This window comes from Rhinatrema bivittatum, chromosome 5 (assembly GCF_901001135.1).
Source record: "Rhinatrema bivittatum chromosome 5, aRhiBiv1.1, whole genome shotgun sequence".
NCBI classification, from domain to species: Eukaryota; Metazoa; Chordata; class Amphibia; order Gymnophiona; family Rhinatrematidae; genus Rhinatrema; species Rhinatrema bivittatum.
The window spans coordinates 264505537-264525437 of record NC_042619.1 but is presented as its reverse complement, the minus strand read 5'-3'; the positions used below and the strand labels follow the sequence as shown (position 1 = coordinate 264525437).

The 19901-nt window shown below is 46.4% G+C and overlaps 1 protein-coding gene across 2 annotated transcripts in view; it reads right to left on the bottom strand.

Moving 5' to 3' along the window:
* The window catches only part of LOC115092719 (disintegrin and metalloproteinase domain-containing protein 9-like), a 506232-nt gene that overhangs the window by 238870 nt on the left and 247461 nt on the right, over nucleotides 1-19901 (bottom strand). The window lies entirely within an intron of this gene.

Sequence of the window (19901 nt, the reverse complement as noted above, 5' to 3'; positions counted from 1 at the left end):
ATAATTCCCAAATCACTACTGACACTCCCTCATAATCACCTGTGCCCTGGTCTGACCACTTTCTCATCAGAAGAACCTGCACTATAAAAAAACTCCACCACGTCCTCACACTCTCAAAACACCATCCAATTCAGAAACCCATGTAATAGAGATGACTTAATTTCTGCCCTGTCTAACGATCTTGATAAACTAGACCTAACTAACTCCGAATTCGCCATCACTTCATGGAATCACCTTACTAATATCATCTCTAACAGAATATGTCCATTACAAACCAAAGAAATAAACTCTTCTCATAACACAAAAAAACCCTGGTACACAAAAGAACTGAAAATGATGAAACACAACTTAAGAATCCAAGAAAAGAGATGGCGCAAAGAAGCAACCACTGCACAATCTGCAAAATACAAATGAAATTTCAGACCTATTAGTAAAAATTTGTAACTTATCATTAAAATCATCCATTGTACCTGAAGACTGGAGGATAGCAAATGTAACCCCAATATTTAAAAAGGGCTCCAGGGGCGATCCGGGAAACTACAGACCGGTTAGCCTGACTTCAGTGCCAGGAAAAATAGTGGAAAGTGTTATAAACATCAAAATCACAGAACATATAGAAAGACATGGTTTAATGGAACAAAGTCAGCATGGCTTTACCCAGGGCAAGTCTTGCCTCACAAATCTACTTCACTTTTTTGAAGGAGTTAATAAACATGTGGATAAAGGTGAACCGGTAGATATAGTATACTTGGATTTTCAGAAGGCGTTTGACAAAGTTCCTCATGAGAGGCTTCTAGGAAAAGTAAAAAGTCATGGGATAGGTGGCGATGTCCTTTCGTGGATTGCAAACTGGCTAAAAGACAGGAAACAGAGAGTAGGATTAAATGGGCAATTTTCTCAGTGGAAGGGAGTGGACAGTGGAGTACCTCAGGGTTCTGTGTTGGGACCCTTACTGTTCAATATATTTATAAATGATCTGGAAAGAAATACGACGAGTGAGATAATCAAATTTGCAGATGACACAAAATTGTGCAGAGTAGTTAAATCACAAGCAGATTGTGATAAATTGCAGGAAGACCTTGTGAGACTGGAAAATTGGGCATCCAAATGGCAGATGAAATTTAATGTGGATAAGTGCAAGGTGATGCATATAGGGAAAAATAACCCATGCTATAATTACACGATGTTGGGTTCCATATTAGGTGCTACAACCCAAGAAAGAGATCTAGGTGTCATAGTGGATAACACATTGAAATCGTCGGTTCAGTGTGCTGCGGCAGTCAAAAAAGCAAACAGAATGTTGGGAATTATTAGAAAAGGAATGATGAATAAAACGGAAAATGTCATAATGCCTCTGTATCGCTCCATGGTGAGACCGCACCTTGAATACTGTGTACAATTCTGGTCGCCGCATCTCAAAAAAGATATAATTGCGATGGAGAAGGTACAGAGAAGGGCTACCAAAATGATAAGGGGAATGGAACAACTCCCCTATGAGGAAAGACTAAAGAGGTTAGGACTTTTCAGCTTGGAGAAGAGACGACTGAGGGGGGATATGATAGAGGTGTTTAAAATCATGAGAGGTCTAGAACGGGTAGATGTGAATCGGTTATTTACTCTTTCGGATAGTAGAAGGACTAGGGGACACTCCATGAAGTTAGCATGGGGCACATTTAAAACTAATCGGAGAAAGTTCTTTTTTACTCAACGCACAATTAAACTCTGGAATTTGTTGCCAGAGAATGTGGTTCGTGCAGTTAGTATAGCTGTGTTTAAAAAAGGATTGGATAAGTTCTTGGAGGAGAAGTCCATTACCTGCTATTAAGTTCACTTAGAGAATAGCCACTGCCATTAGCAATGGTTACATGGAATAGACTTAGTTTTTGGGTACTTGCCAGGTTCTTATGGCCTGGATTGGCCACTGTTGGAAACAGGATGCTGGGCTTGATGGACCCTTGGTCTGACCCAGTATGGCATTTTCTTATGTTCTTATGTTCTTATTTACTGTGAGACTATAAACAAAACCAAACGAGACTTCTATGCTCAGAGAATTTATAACCTGCGTTCCCTGTACGTACCAGGATCAGTCCAGACTCCTGGGTTTTGCCCCCCCCCCCCCCTCTAGCAGATGGAGACAGAAGTTTATAAACAAAAACTCCGCCTATATCTAGGCTGGTGCCACCTACAGTCTGGCAGTATTCTTCTGTCTCCTAGCAGGTGGAGAGGGTGCAAAACCTACAGTCTGTTAGGGCCTAAAGTTAGGTGTTGGAAAAAAAAAAAATATTAGATAAAATAAGAAATTTGTCACTGGCAGGTAGGTGTTGTACTTTCGGAGGGGAAGGACCGCAGAGGCTTGCCTGCTGGTCCCAGTCCCCGCCTCCCAGGGGACGGTAGGGTCCTGAGGGGACCATTCCCCCTGGTTGAGGCAGCCGAGGAGTGAGGGAGCCCCACGTACCGGCACTTATAGGACTGGGGGTGATACCGGGAGTCCCAGCTCACTCCCCCCAGCCGGCTCCGGATCCGAGGTAAAGTTTTCTTTATTTGTGGTTAAAAAAAAAAAAAAAGTTATTCGGTGTGTGTTTTTTTCTGTGTGTGTGTGCGCCTGGTACTGTTTGGCTTCCTCCTTCTAAGGGGGCTGGGGCTCGGCGATCCCGGGAGGTTTCGGGGAAACTTACTTTTTTCTTCGGGCTTCCTGTCTTCTCCGCGAGGTTCTTCATGCCCAGGCAGGCTGCCTGCAGGGCCTGCGGGTCCGCGGCAGCGCGGCTGTCGAGAGACAGCCTGTGCTCCGGGTGCGTGGGCGGCGGAGAGGGGGGGGGGGGGGTCGACAGCAGCTCCGGGGACCCGAAGGGGTAGGCAGTCACGCGTTGGGGCTTCTGCCGCGGTTTCTTCGTTTTCGGAGCAGTCGTCTTCGGCACAGCCGGGGGAGGCCGCCATTTTGTCCCCATTTTCGGCAGGAACGGCGGCCATTTTCTCGGCGCGGGCAGCCGAGATCAGCGCGGGACGGTGCGGCACAGGAGAGTTCGTGGATCCACCACGTTTGTCCCCCCAACGGGGCCCTGAGGGGGGGGACAGGCCGGCAGGGTCTATGGTTCAGGGTGTCGATTCCCCCAGGGAAGGGGGTGAGGAGGAGGGGTCATCGGACTCCTCCTTTAATTCTCAATTTGTTTTACTGATGCATAAGGCTTTTAAAGCCAGACGTCTGGCTAGAAAAAGACCACAGGGGACCCCAGCCTCGGAGTCTGGGGCTCCTGCAGAGAAGGTGAGGAAACCCGGTCCGGGGGAGGAAGGGCCGGCTCGGGCCCGACCCCTACGCTCCCGGGGAGCCGGAGTTTCTCAAAACTCCTCCTCGGAGTCTGAGGAGCTCGAGGAGCCAGAGGAGGATCTGAATTTTCCATCCCAGCCCCCGAGGGGGGTTGAGGGGGATGAAGAGCCGGGAGCCAAGGGTTCCGGAGTACCCCATGGAACGGAGGGGGATGACCCGAAGGTGGTCAGGTTATTCCATAAGGAGGAGTTAGGACCCCTCATTCCGGAAATTCTGGGGGAGCTGGGAATTCCGCTTCCCCAGGTGGAATCTCGTCTTGGACAGACGGATCCGATTGTCCTGGGGCTCCGGGGTCTGTCTTCGGCGTTCCCGCTGCACTTTTCGGCCTCAGATTTACTTTTTAAGGAGTGGGATACTCCGGATTTGGGCCTCAAAGTGGCTAAAGCCATGGATAAGTTATATCCTCTGCCTGAGGACGTTCTGGAGCTTTTGCACCTGCCAAGGATTGATTCCGCGGTGGCAGCGGTAACGAAGAAGACCACTATCCCGGTGACAGGAGATACGGCGCTTAAGGATATCCAGGATAGGAAGTTGGAAGTGCAACTGAAGCGTATTTTTGAGGTTTCGGCGTTGGGAATCCGTGCAGCGATTTGTAGTAATTTTTCGTTGAGAGCTGGGCTTCGCTGGGCACAGCAGCTTTTGGCCAATGAATCCCTGTCATCGGACGAGGCGAGGCAGGCAAGTCGGTTAGAAGCGGTCATCGCCTATAGTGCAGATGCCTTTTATGATCTCCTGCGCACTTCCGCAAGGACCATGGTCTCCGCGGTGGCGGCACAGCGGCTGCTATGGCTCCGCCATTGGGCGGCGGATGGCACCTCCAAGGCTAGGTTGGGTTCCCTTCCCTTTAAGGGGAAGTTGCTGTTTGGCAAGGAGTTGGAGGACCTAATTGAATCCTTGGGTGAGAATAAGGTGCACCGTCTACCAGAGGATAGACATCGTTACCGGGGGGCTCCGGCCTCTCGTCCTCGTTTTCGGGGCGGTCGTAGACCGAGACTGGCTCGAGGTTCAAACTCTGCGTTCCGTCACAGCGCGACGCGCCAGCAATCGTATTCTCAGTCCTTTCATGGGCGTCGTTTCGGCCGTCTGGGAGCAGGTCAGGCTGCGCAGGACGGTAAGCCAGCGCAATGATGTGAGGCCAGTCCATTCCCCCGTTCCCAAGATTGGAGGCAGGTTATGCCAGTTTTACGAGGAATGGACCAGAATCACGTCGGATCAGTGGGTACTAGAGGTGATAAGACACGGCTACACGTTAGAATTTTCGCACCACCCGCCTCAGTGCTTTCTGGTGTCCCCTTGTGGGTTTTCAGAGAAACGTCGAGCGGTGGGGGCGACTCTGGCTCGGCTGCGCGATCTCGGGGCCATAGTACCGGTCCCCCCCCGGCGAACTCCGGCAGGGCCGGTATTCCATTTATTTCGTGGTTCCCAAGAAGGAGGGAACGTTCCGTCCTATTCTCGATCTGAAGAGTGTCAACAAGTGTCTAAGGGTACCTCGTTTTCGGATGGAAACCTTACGGTCCGTAATCGCGTCGGTAAGGAAAGGGGAGTTTCTGGCTTCGCTGGATCTCACGGAGGCGTACCTTCACATTGGCATTCGGCAGGAGCACCAACGGTTTCTCCGGTTTGCGGTAATGGGGCAGCATTACCAGTTTCAGGCGTTGCCATTTGGCCTGGCAACGGCTCCGCGCACGTTCACCAAGATTATGGTAGTGGTGGCAGCGAGGCTCCGCGAAGAGGGGCTGTTGGTGCATCCATACTTGGACGATTGGCTGATTCGGGCCAAGTCGAGGAAGCTTTGTCATCTGGCGATCCAGCGGGTTCTACATCTGTTACGCTTGCTGGGCTGGGTGGTCAATGTAGCCAAGAGCCATCTGGTTCTGTCGCAATCCCTGGAATATTTGGGAGCTGTGTTCGACATGTGTCGAGGTACGGTGACCTTAACGCAGGATCGAATATTAAAATTGCAGGGTCAGATTCAAAGGTTGTTACGCAAACCAGTACCAGTAGTATGGGATTATTTACAGGTATTGGGCTCTATGAACTCCACGCTAGAGTTAGTTCCATGGGCGTTTGCGCATGTGTCCCTTGCAGTCAGCGTTGCTCTCCCGCTGGCGCCCCGTCTCGGAGGAATTTTTCCTCAGCTTGCCATTGACCCAGGACGCCAGAGACAGCTTGCCGTGGTGGCTCTGCCAGGCCAACTTGAGTCGAGGGGTTTCGTTGGAAACTCCATCGTGGACGGTGGTTACCACGGACGCCAGCCTGCTCGGTTGGGGAGCGGTCTGTCTCGGGCAGGCAGTTCAGGGAACTTGGTCGGCTCGGGAGGCGTCGTGGTCCATCAATCGGTTGGAAACTCAGGCGGTGCGGCTGGCTCTGTCGAATTTTCTCCCGCTCGTCCGCGGTCAGTCGGTCAGGATTCTGTCGGACAATGCGACCACGGTAGCTTACATCAATCGGCAGGGGCGAACCCGGAGTCAGCCGGTAGCGGCCGAAGCTCGGTCGTTGATGATATGGGCGGAAGCCCACCTGAGCAGTATTGCGGCCTCCCACATAGCTGGAGTAGAAAACATCCAGGCGGATTTTCTCAGTCGCCATTGGTTGGATCCCGGAGAGTGGGAGCTCGCGGAAGAAGCATTTCGGCTCGTCTGCGATCGGTGGGGCACTCCAGCGGTAGACCTGATGGCTACATTCAGGAATGCAAAAGCTCCACGGTTTTTTGCTTGCCGCCGGGAGACGTCAGCGGAAGGAGTAGACGCGCTGGTGGTACTGTGGCCGATGGATGTGTTACTATACGTGTTCCCTCCATGGCCGCTCATAGGAAGGGTGCTGCATCGCATAGAGAAGCACCCGGCGAATGTCGCCCCAGAATGGCCAAGGAGGCCGTGGTTCGTGGATCTACTGAATCTAGAGGTCGAGGGGCCGCTTCGTTTTCCGTTTCTTCCGGACCTCCTGCATCAGGGGCCCGTTTGTTTCGACCTGGTTCATCGCTTTTGTCTAGCAGCATGGCTTTTGAGAGGCAGCGGTTGAGATCGAAGGGGTATGCTGAGTCGGTAGTATCTACACTTTTGCGTTCCCGTAAGAAGTCTACGTCCATGGCTTATGTGCGAGTGTGGAGACTTTTTGAGTCTTGGTGTTTGGAGCGCAGCGTAGTGCCTACCCGGGCGGCTATCCCGGACATACTGCTGTTTCTTCAGGACGGGTTGTCCAAAGGGCTTTCTTGTAGTTCCTTGAGGGTTCAAGTGGCGGCGTTAGGTTCCTTCCGTGGTCGGGTGCATGGAGCTTCGATGGCGGCGCATCCGGATGTGATACGTTTCCTTCGGGGGGCGAAGCAGTTGCGCCCTCCGTTTCGACAGCCGTGCCCGTCTTGGAATTTGAATATTGTTCTTAAGGTGTTGTGTGCGGCACCTTTTGAACCTCTTCGCCATGCCACCCTTAAGGATTTGACGCTAAAGGTGGTATTCTTGGTGGCCATGGTCTCGGCACGGCGGATTTCTGAGCTTCAGGCTCTGTCGTGTCGAGAGCCTTTTTTGCGGATTTCGGATTCGGGAATCTCGTTGAGGACGGTACCGTCTTTTTTACCCAAGGTGGTCTCATCGTTTCACGTGAATCAGACGGTAGAGCTGCCATCCTTTGGGCAGGTGCCATCTTCGGACCCTATGGCTAAGGATCTTCATAAGTTAGATGTGCGGCGCGTGTTGCTACATTATTTGGAAGTCACTAATGCCTTCAGGGAATCCGACCACCTATTCATGCTCTATGGTGGTTCAAGGCGGGGTAAAGTGGTCTCCAAGACTACGATTGCTCGGTGGTTGAAAGAAACCATTCGGTCGGCATACCTGTTGCAGGGGAGGTCGTTGCCTGTGGGGCTGAGAGCCCACTCTACTCGAGCCCAGGCTGCTTCCTGGGCGGAATGCCACCATATACCTACGGAGGAGATCTGTAGGGCGGCCACCTGGAAATCGGTCCACACTTTTGCCCGGCACTATCGTTTGGATGTGAAAGCGCCAGGGTCATTGGGGTTTGGAGAAGGGGTGCTTAGAGCAGGCTTCTCCGGCTCCCACCCTAAGTAAGGTAAGCTCTGGTACATCCCAGGAGTCTGGACTGATCCTGGTACGTACAGGGAAAAGAAAATTAGGTTCTTACCTTCTGCTAATTTTCGTTCCTGTAGTACCGAGGATCAGTCCAGAGTCCCGCCCAGTATTGGGAATTTTGCCGGGAGAGGATGTGTGGTCTGTATGTGTGGTATCTAAGTCTGAAGGTTTGTTTTTCTTGTTCGTTACCTCGAGTTCGGTACCCAGTTGGGTGGAGTTAGACATAGTTTTTGGAGTTGAAAATTTCAGAGTTTTCTCAGGATTCTATGTTGCGTTGGTCCTGCTGCTTTGACATTAAGTAATACTGCCAGACTGTAGGTGGCACCAGCCTAGATATAGGCGGAGTTTTTGTTTATAAACTTCTGTCTCCATCTGCTAGAGGGGGGGCAAAACCCAGGAGTCTGGACTGATCCTCGGTACTACAGGAACAAAAATTAGCAGAAGGTAAGAACCTAATTTTCTTATTTAATGCCCATGCCCTCTTCGAATATGTCTCAGCCCTAACTAAAACATTGCCCACCCCACACCTGACGAACCACACCATTGCCTACCAGAACACTTCCAAAAAACCCTAATGCTGAATTAAATACCTTTGAGATCACTGGCTCCTCCGAAATCAAATCCATACTTAAGAAAATGAGACCATCCTCCCATCCCTCAGACACGATTCCCACCAAATACCTTCTGTCCATCACTAACATTATATCCAAACCTATAGCCAATATTATCAATTGCTCAAGTACCCTTGGTACTGTTCCACACCCACTCAAACAAGCCATAGTTAAATCAATACTGAAGACACCTAAACTCAACCCTACCGATCTTGCTATCGCCCCATCTCCAACCTACCCTTCATAGCAAAAATCTTTGAAAAAACAGTCAATCTGAAACTCACTGACTACTTAGAAAGGAATCACATACTATTCCCATCACAATACGGATTCCGTAAATATCACAGTACTGAGACCCTCCTCATCTCCCTAACAGATTACATCCTCAAAGACCTAGACAAAGACCAATCATACATTATGGCATTACTAGATATATCCTCAGCCTTCAATACTATCAGCCACAACATATTAATTGAAAGACATAGAAATTGGCATTACCGGAACCCCACTACTATGGTTCAAATCCTACCTACAAAATAGACAATACAGTTAAAATTGGAAACAGTGAATCTAAGGCCATTGGCCTATCACGAGGTGTTCCATAAGGTTCTTCTTTATCCTCAACACTATTCAACATATACCTACTACCACTCTGTCACCTCCTCTCAGAGCTTCTTCCGCATTTCATATATGCAGATGATGTACAAATCCTCATACCCGTTACAGATACCCTACCCAAAGCCATCAATACATGGAACACGGCCCTCAATGCAATCAACAACCTCCTCACTAACCTTAACCTTGCTCTCAACGCAAACAAAACTGAACTCATGCTAATAACACCACAACACATCACTAATAACCTCTCTACCCTCCACACGACTCCATCAGTTTTTTCCTTCTCGGAACATGTAAAAGACCTAGGCGTTACTCTGGACCACGAAATTAACCTAAAAAAATTTATCAACACTACACTCAAAGAATGCTACTTTAAACTCCACACGCTAAAAAAACTAAAACTCCTTCTGCACCTCAACGACTTCCGAACAGTACTCCAGTCTACAATTTTCTCAAAAATTGACTACTGCAACATCATCCTACTAGGCCTCCCCAAAAGCACAACATACCACCTACAGATGCTACAAAATGCTGCTGCCCAGATCCTCACCAGCACCCGCAAAAGTGAACCCATCACTCCAATTCTCAAGGAGCTACACTGACTCCCAGTATCCTTCCGGATACAATATAAGGCCCTTACCCTCATACACAAATCCCTACATAATCAAAACATGCAATGGCTCAACGATTCATTATTATTTCGCACCATCTCAAGACCGACCTGAATGCAATACTTAGCAACTCTACGCACACAATCTCCCAAAACCACACACCTCAATGCCACGAAACAACATGCATTAACTATTGCTGGGCCTACACTCTAGAATACCTTGCCGACTGACTTGAGACAAGAACTCTGCCCTAAAAAATGTAAACAAAAACTAAAAACATGGTTATTTAAGCAGGCCTATACCTGAACTATATTACTGACTCCCCCTTCCCCCCCCCTTCCCCCCCCCCCTCCCCCCAGTAAACCCCCTTAGCGCTCCACATTACCATTTTTCTACTCTCCTATTCCCTTCACCTTTCAACTACTCCACCTACTGGGAACCTACCGCTCTACAGTGCAAAGAATTCCCCGAACTTAACTTTTACTTTGAAATTCATCCCTTTCTATTCTTTTTTTCAATTTATACTTTATTCAATTTTTAAATTCAAAACAATGAATACAATTTTCAAACATTAGAAAAAGCAATAAATTGTGTACAATCTCAGGCAAACTTATACAAAAAACTGAAACAGTCAAAAAGAAAATTATGATTGTTACATTTATTCAATAAATGGGGGTCTTATACAATAAAAATAAACTCTTATAATACATTTAACTGGAGAGAGAGGGTTAAATTTTTGTATGCACTTATTTCTGCTGCTTCAACCTGATTTACCTTTACTAATTCTTTATCTCTCAAAAAACTTTCTAGATGTTGTGGTATACTAAAAATAAATTTCTTACCTTGATAATTGACTAAACATCTACATGGAACCTTAAATAAAAGGTTGCCCCCAATTCAGTAGTCTTACTTTTTAAAACCAAAAACTGTTTCCTGCGCACCTGAGTGACCCTTGAAACATCTGGGAAAACATAAATTCTTTGACCACAAAATAACAAATCCCTATTTTTGAGAAATTTTTGAAAAATGAATTCTTTATCCTTTTCTAAGGAAAAAGATACAAAAAGAGTTGCTCTCTTGTTTGTGATATCTACAGATTCCTCTAAAAAGGTTGACACTCCTGGGGTTTGCGGTTCACCCTGATCCCCAGGAGTATCTTTCAATTGAAGAGGAAAATAATGAATCTTAGAGATAGTTGGAATCTCATTATCTTTATATGCTAAATTTTCCTTAAGATATTTTATAAACATCTCATAAGGTGATAAAAGTCTTGTATAAAGAAAATTTACAAATCATGTTTTTAACTCTCAGACAATTCTCTAAATTTTCTATCTCATTATGCAACAATGTATTATCAGAAATACAAATAGTTTCAACATTTTGAGCATTTTGAATTTTCAATGATAAACTATTAACCCTAGATTCTAAATCGGTAATTTTTTCCCCCTGATCTTTAATCAACAATCTATTTCCACCAACAATTGCAGAAAAGGATGAATTCATCTGAGTTACATTAGTATCAAGTTTTAGCAGCGTTCTCCACAAGTCACCCAGGGTAACATTAGCAGCATCTACGGCAGCTTCCTGTATGTCACCAATGTTTACAGAAGGGCTTCCATTTACTCCTTCCTGTTGATGAAAAGTCAAAGGTTGTGGGGCTGCAAATTCCCAAATGACTCAGAAACATTTCCAAAACTCACATTTCCTGCTTCATTTTCAATGGTATTGCCTTCCTCTGTAAGTCCTGAGGGCTGTGTAGGAGTTGGTCCTGCGCCAGGACTCAGACATCCAACACTTCTCTGACGCAGTCCTCTTTTGGCGGGTTGAGCCTACTTAAATGAGCGTCCATCGGGCCGAACCTTGAAGTAGCTGGAGAGGAAGTGATGATGATGGCCTTTCTCTTATGCCCCATAAATTCCAAAACAATTTTTCTGTATAACAATATGGCAATAAGAAGGCAGTCAGAAGGCAGTCAAAGCCAGTCTAAGCCAAGCGCGCACCCCTTCGGCGCGCGCAGCTTAGGCGTCGTGCCGCTTCACCCGGGTTTTTAAAGCCTCAGTCTCCAGCCAATAGTCTCACTGCGGGAGCCCTTAGCTGCAACAGCTGATGTCAATCAGGGCTTACCGCTGCTGCTTGGAGGGCTCCGACTGAGCTCCTCTCTCTCTCCCTTCAAGGCCCCGTCTATGTGCTGCTTCACCCGGGGTTTTAAAGACTCAGTCTCCAGCCAATAGTCTCACTGCGGGAGCCCTTAGCTGCAACAGCTGATGTCAATCAGGGCTTACCATGGGTGCTTAGAGGGCTCTGACTGAGCTCCTCTCTCTCTCCCTTCAAGGCATCTCCCCCCCTTCTATTCTATTGCATGTAATTCTTTTAAACTTGGTCAATGTAATTCTATGTCAAGTTCTCCATCAAACTATACCTTCAAGTCACTCTGCTATATATATCACTGGTCAAATTATTTATAATATATGTCAATTCTGTAAATATAAAGCCTTTGTTACCTCGTTACCTTAGAACCTAGGCAATGTTCATAATATTATTGTTATCTAATATTACTGTTACCCTGCTACCTTAAAAATTCCTATGCAATGTTATCTAATCTTACTTTTCCAAGCTATTATATTGTTTAAACTCAGTTCCCTGTAAAGCTCTTTAACGCTACATTCTCGTTCAATGTAAACCAATATGATGTTCCCAACGAATGTCGGTCTATAAAATATAAAATAAATAAATCTATATAAATAAAAATGTAAATGTTCGTTTGTTCAAAATCTTAAATCTCCGAAAGTTCTTCACCGATTGCTTTCAAATTTTCACACAACGTTGCATTCGATTTCACGCATGTTTTTATATACCTATATTATATAGATGTCACACCTGTGACAGGTAAAAACATGCTTTTTGTGAAAAACAGCACCATCTGTTGGATGTACAAGTAACACACACTATCTACAATATAAATGGGCTCTGACCGACGGACCGCAAATGCGCAATAGAGAGCAGCTCTACCACGCATGTGCGGACCATAGAGCTCTGCGCTACGTGCTGGGTGTCACAGAGGGGAGGAGAAAAGGGCAGACGAGTCGCCGCTCCGAGAAACGGCTCAGCCCGTTCCTCCGCCGCCGGGGAAGGGGGGAGGAGGGAGTAGGGACTGCCGGACAGTTACACACAGGAGGAGGAAAGGGTAAAAGAGTCGCTAAGCCAATCCGTCCACTGCCAGGGAAGGGGGGGAGGAAGTTGGGACGGCCGGAGCAGAGCTAATGCGCATTGTGAAATTAAACCAGACTGAGCCACGACAACGAGCTCCAAGAAACGGCTCAGCCAGTTCCTCTGCCGCTGGGGAAGGGGGGAGGGAGTAGGGACTGCCGGACAGTTACACACAGGAGGAGGAAAGGGTAAAAGAGTCGCTGAGCCAGTCTGTCCACCGCCGGGGAAGGGGGGGGGAGAGAGTTGGGACGGCCGGAGCAGAGCTAATGCGCATTGTGAAATTAAACCAGACTGATCCACGGCAAAGCGCTCCGAGAAACGGCTCAGCCAGTTCCTCTGCCGCTGGGAAAGGGGGGAGGGAGTAGGGACTGCCGGACAGTTACACACAGGAGGAGGAAAGGGTAAAAGAGTCGCTGAGCCAGTCCGTCCACCGCCGGGGAAGAGGGGGAGGGAGTTGGGACGGCCGGAACAGAGCTAATGCGCATTGTGAAATTAAACCAGACTGAGCCACTGCAACGCGTGGCCAGGTACAGCTAGTAAAAAATAAAAATAGACAAAATCTCTAACTGGAATACAACCCTTAGAAAGGCCCTTGACATTCTTGCTCCTGTTCAATATTTTACAAAATAAAGATCATCCACCTTGGTACCATTTTGGCCTGAAAATTCTTAAAAGACAAATCAGAAAGGAAATGTCAGACTGATAAACAGCCATTTGATGAGTCCAGGCTGATTATCAACACTAGACATTATTTATCAGAGATTAAACATGTCAAGAAAGACTATTTTGAAGCCATTCTGGCTAAGTCTGAAAATAGACCTAAGGAGCTTTTCCAGCTTATTTCACACATTTCTGGATATAATTCTTTGACCAATCCAGAATCCAGTAACATCCCTGCAGACCTCCTTCAGACTGCCTTTGACAACAAGGTAAGCAGTATTAGAGCTGCATTTTTCAACTATATTTCTTCTGATACAGGTTTTCATTCCTTATTCCTTCCCTCTTTTGACCAGGAAGAAAAGGCTCCCACTAGTAGATTAACAGCTTTCAATAAAGTCACCCCAGCAGGTCAATTGCTATTGAATTAAATGAACTCAGTTTCTTCAGTCTCTGATACTCTGCCTTTTCAAGTCATGAAGAAACCAGTTTTGGGTTTGATGGCTCCACTGTCAGATATAATTAACCCTAGTGTTGATACAGGACATTTCTGTTCCCTCTTAAATCAGCCATGGTTCAACCAGTTCTTAAGAAAGTTCACCTAGATCCTGACCTCCCAGAAAATTATCGCTCAATCTCCAATCTCTCAACCCTTTCTAAGATTATTGGAAAAGCTATTGAATCTCAACTTTCTTCATTCCTTGACAAAATTATGGTATTGCACCCTAAACAGTCCGGGTACAGAAAAAGACATAGTACCAAAACAGTACTTGCAAGCCTTAACAATATCTGCTTAAGTCTAGACAGAAATGAGACAGCTTATCTAGTATTTCTCCGTAAGAGCTCAGTCTTTGACACAGTAGATTATCAGTTATTACTCAATTGACTATTTGAAATTGGCATTTGAGATAACTCCCTCTTATGGTTCAAGTTATTTCTAAAAAAAAATCATTCATACAGTGTCAATTGGAATTCCAGTGTTTCTGCCTCCAGTCCATTATGCTGTGGTGTGCCTCAAGCTCTATATTATCTCCTATTCTTTTTAATCTTTACCTCGCTCCTCTTCAACCCTGATACAATGTTTAGGATATACAGGTTATCTATATCCTGATGACATTCAGATCATTACCAGTTGTGATCCAAATTACCCTCACTCATTTTCTAACTTCAGTGATTGTTTGCCCAAGGTTATAGACTGGTTAAAACCATTCAAACTCAAAATGAACCCCAATAAATATGAGGCAATTTGGTTCATGCAAAAACAACTACTACTCAACTACCATTTCCCAGCATGGTGGGTGTCAATATCCATACTAAAGATATTGTTACTACACAAGGAGTTAAGATTGATTCTATGCTAACGTTTGATAATCATATCATAGAAACATAGAAACATAGAAATGACGGCAGAAGAAGACCAAATGGCCCATCCAGTCTGCCCAGCAAGCTTCACAGATTTTTTCTCTCATACTTATCTGTTTCTCTTAGCTCTTGGTTCTATTTCCCATCCACCCCCACCTTTAATGTAGAGAGCAGTGATGGAGCTGCATCCAAGTGAAATATCTAGCTTGATTAGTTAGGGGTAGTAGCCGCCGCAATAAGCAAGCTACACCCATGCTTATTTGTTTTACCCAGACTATGTTATACAGCCCTTATCGGTTGTTTTTCTTCTCCCCTGCCAATAAGCAAGCTAAACCCATGCTTATTTGTTTTACCCAGACTATTTATTTATTTATTTATTTATTTGTTATTATTATTATACCGAGTTTCATGATAGGAATCACATCAACCCGGTTTACAATTAACAATGTGAGTAAAGGCAGAGAGTAACAAAGTAAAGAACATTTCCCAATACAAGAACAAATATAGTATGAAACTTAACAAATATTATAACAATATTTTGGATGTGAGAAAGTTACAAAAAACATGGAAAAATAACTTGGATATGAAAGGGGAAGAATTGTAGAACGACTATAAGCATTTTAACCAGCTGTTATATGTTATACAGCCCTTATTGGTTGTTTTTCTTCTCCCCTGCCATTGAAGCAGGGGAGAAGAAAATATCACTATTCTAATGCAAAGTTCTTATATTAATTTTTATATGTCATCTTCAATCTTTTTTAGATCTGCCTGACCTGAAAACACTCACTCACTCATTCTATCTAGATTAGACTACTGTACTGTTTTATTTCATGGTCTCTCTTCCACTCAACTCAAAACATATTCAAATAGTTCAAAATACAGCTGCCAAGATGATTTTTGAAAATCTAATGTTGCGCTGGAGGTGGATCCTAGGGCTGAGGTGGGGTTGGCGCAACCTGTAGGCAAGGGCCCTCAGGTCCCCACCATCAGCAGATGGAGTGGGCTGAAGCGAGAGGCCACTGGAGCCCATGTTCCCCTCGGGTTCAGCCTTTGGGTGCCGGGGCCGGCAGGACTTAGGCAGGCCTCGAGGTTAGTAGGTAGCTGTTATGGTTAATGGTGTTTGGGTGGATCCTTGGACGCTGTGGCAGCTGACCATGCCCACGGGGGCAATCCCGTGAGGGAACACGGTGTCAGGCTAGACTCCAGACAGACAAACACAGATTTGAATCTTTTATTAGACAGTTTAGGTGACCACCAGAGGTGGCAGTAGTGAGTAGTGGTTGTAGAGCCTGTCTGGACGCGTCTCACACAGAACGCTGGAACAGCGGATCCTCTGCAAGGCAGTGTTAGCAGTAACAGAGATTCCACTAGACGAGAGGTCTGGCACCGAAGCAGAGAGCAGGCCCTCAAGGAGCGAGTACCTGATTCCAGTGAAGCAGTATTGTGGAGAGAGATGGTATCTGTACTCACTGATGGTAACTGTAAGTTAGTTCTTCCAAGTAGAAGGGTAGAGGTTGCAGGCAGCGACACAGGGAACATGGGCCCTCGAGGAGCGAGTACCAGTTTCCTGATAGCACCTGAAAGAAGCAGAGAGACCCCCAAGGAGTGGATACCCCGTTAGAGACCCCGAAGGGTAGTAAGAATTCCAGAAAGTACTGGAGTCGCAGAGTAGCTTAGGATCGGAGAGCGAATCTCATCTGTACGAATCCTGTTGCCAACCCAATGAGCTAGCAAATACTGTAGGCAGATATACCTGGATGTCGTTACGTCAGAACAGGGGGACGCCACTGAGGTTCGTGCCAACATAGAGTTAAAGATGAGGGCGGCGTGCACCCTAGAGGTACCTTGAAGGAGAATGGCAGGAGGCAGCTCCAAAGCCGGTCCAGGGACGCCGGAGAGAATGGCAAGCTGACGCCGCCGCGGCCATCAGTCCAAGGTGAGCAGGAGAAGCCGAGAGCAGAGAGAGGTAGGCGGGGTGAAGCCGTCAAAGACCTGTACCCTCCTTCAAAGGGCGGCCTCCGGCCCTATTACCAGGTTTTTGTTTGTGTGGATGGATCTGATGAAACTGAAGAAGCATCTCCTTATTCAGTATATTTGCCATCAGATCCCAAGAATTTTCCTCGGGGCCATAACCTTCCCAACATAGAAGGTATTTCCAAGTTTTGCCACGTCTTCTTAATCCATAATAGCTTCAACCTTATATTCAAGGTCTTCTTCTGTGGTAATAGAAGTTGGTTCTGGAGACTTGGATGAGAACTCACTGAGAATGAGTGTTTTCAAAAGTGAAACGTGGAATGCATTGTGGATTTTTAATCCAGGTGGTAGCTTCAGACTGTATGTAATGTTGCCAAGACATCGTAGAATTGGGAACGGTCCAACGTAGCATGGAGCAAATCGAGTAGAAGGTAACTTTAGTCTCAAGTGCTTAGTTGACAGCCAAATTTTGTCACCAGGTTGAAATACAGGCGCTTTAGAATGATGAGCGTCATATGATTTCTTTGCTTGTTCACCCGCTTTGATTAGCATGTCTTTAGTCTGAGTCCATAATTGATGGATATCATCATCAGTGGATTGATTTGCTGGGGATGACACTGAGAGAGTCAGTGGAAGTGGTGGTGAAGGTAGTCGTCCATAACCTACTTTGAATGGTGTTGATCCAGTGGATGATGCTGGATGTGAGTTAATGGCGAATTCTGCCCATGGCAACAGTTCGGCCCAGTTATTCTGACGGCAACTCACATAGGCACAAATGAACTGTTTTAGGGTCCTATTCATCCTCTCAGTTTGGCCATTAGATTGAGGATGGTAGGGAGATGTATAATCCAGAGAGATGTCAAATAGCTTGCACAAAGCCTTCCAGAATTTTGCCATGAATTGAGATCTTCTATCAGAGACAATGTGCTTTGGTAGGCCATGTAGGCGAAAGATGTGTATGATGAAGAGCTTAGCAAGCTCCAAGGCTGAGGGTAAGCCAGGAAGCACCACGAAATGGGCCATCTTACTGAAACAATCAACCGTCACCCAGATAGTATTCATTCCTCCAGAAAGAGGCAGATCAACTACAAAGTCTGTAGCGATTTGAGTCCATGGCTCCTCCAGAACTGGCAGCAGTTGCAGAAATCCCCAGGGCTGACCAGAAGTAGGCTTATGTTTAGCACAGTTGGAACATGACGCTACATAGGAGTATGTGTCTTCCTTGATTGTAGGCCACCAATAGTACTTCTGTAATTTCAGCAGGGTACAGCGTTGACCAGGATGGCCATCCAGCTTGGAATCATGAGCCCAGTGTAGTAGTTTCTTTCTGAGGTTCTTCGTTACAATCGTTTTACCAGCAGGCACAGAATGGGTAGCCGCCAAGATGACTTTCTTCAGGTTGATGATATGCTGAGATTCTTCAGGAACATCCTCAGAGAGGAAAGAGCGAGACAGGGCATCTGCTCTGGTATTCTTGTCTCAGGGACGGTATTTGAGCATGAAGTCAAAGCGATTGAAAAACAAGGACCATCTGGCTTGTCTGTGGTTAAGACGTTGTGCATGATGGAGATACTCTAGATTCTTGTGGTCCGAGAATACGGTAATTTGATGTTGGGCGCCTTCAAGCCAAGGCCACCATTCCTTGAATAACATCTTAATAGCCAGGAGCTCTTTATCTCCGATCCCATAGTTCTTCTCTGCAGGAAAAAAGTGCCGCGAGAAAAAGGAGCAGGGATGTAAGGCTCTAGAATCTCCAGTTTGGCTCAACACGGCCCCCACTCCAACATCTGAAGCGTCAACCTCCACGATGAAGGGTCTGTTGGGGTCCGGGTGACACAGACATGGCTCAGTGGAAAAGGCAGTCTTTAGTTTCTCGAACGCGGAAATGGCCTCCGCAGACCACTTTGAAGCATTAGCCCCTTTCCGTGTCATAGCAGTTAAGGGCACTGTCAAAGAAGAATAGTTCTTTATGAAGCTTCTATAGTAGTTTGTAAACCCCAAAAATCGTGTCAGGGCCTTCAGAGTGGTAGGTTGAGACCATTTCTTGATATTCTCTAATTTTTGGGGATCCATGTGGAAGCCTTGTTTCGATACGATATAGCCAAGAAAAGGCACAGATTCTTTGTGAAACTTGCATTTCGACAATTTGGCGTAGAGACGGTGTTCTCGAAGTCTCAGTAATACTTGTTTGACATCAGCTAGATGAGTAGACATATGTTGTGAAAAGATCAAGATGACATCTAGGTAGACAAAGACACATTTGTACAGAAGGTCCCGCAGAATGCCGTTCATCATGTTCTGAAACATATCGGGGGCATTGCACAGGCCGAAGGGCATCACCAAATATTCAAAATGGCTGTCTTGAGTGTTGAAAACTGTTTTCTACTCGTCGCCTTCACGAATGCGAACCAAGTTATAGGTTCCCTTCAGGTCAAGTTTTGAGAATATCTTGGCTCCTTGAAGTCGATCAAAAAGCTCTGAGATCAGAGGTAAGGGGTATCAGTCTTTAATCATGATCTCGTTCAGACCTCGATAGTCAATACAAGGACGCAGTGTGCTGTCCTTCTTCCCCGTGAAGAAGAAGCCTGCACCTGCAGGAGACTTAGATGGTCTAATGAAACCCTTTTGCAAATTTTCCTCAATGTACTCAGACATGGCTTTGTTCTCCATCACTGACAATGGGTAGACACGTCCCTTAGGAGGTTCAGCATTAGGTTTCAGTCTTATGGCGCAGTCATAAGTTCTATGTGGCGGAAGGATGTCAGCAGCTTCTTTGGAGAAAACATCATAAAATGATGCATACTGAGGCGGCAGTCCTGGCATCACTAGAGTTGTAGGCATACAGAGAATAGGAGTGACTTCCTTTAGGCATTTGTCATGGCATTCTGGGCCCCAACGGGAGAGTTCCAACATGGCCCAATTAAATTGCGGCATATGCATCTGCAACCAGGGTAACCCCAGAATGATAGGGTGCATGGCCTTCTCCAAACCAAAGAAGGAAATTAATTCTGTATGGAGAGCTTCGGTGCGAAGGGATACCGGTTCGGTACAACAGGTAACAGCACCCTGTAAAGGCTCCCCATGTATAGATGATAAGAGTAGTGGAGTCTTCATAGTGGTGAGGGGAATCCTCAAATGTTCCACTAGATGCTGAAGAATAAAATTACCTCCTGCCCCTGAGTCCACCAGAGCAAGGGTCTGAAATTCCAGAGGTCCGCAGCAGATCAGAGACACAGAGTGGAGGAGAGGGCATAGTAAGGCCTAAGAAGAGTCCTCCCGCAGGTCTTAGGCCCGTCCGTTTCCTGGACATATCAGGCATGTTTGGACTGCATGACCAGCTTGTCCCCAGTACATGCACAATCCATTCCGCTTCCGGTCTTCTCTCTTTGGATGTCAAGTGACTTCGACCAAGTTGCATTGGTTCTTCCCCACTGGCAACAGGAGTCAAAGGGCC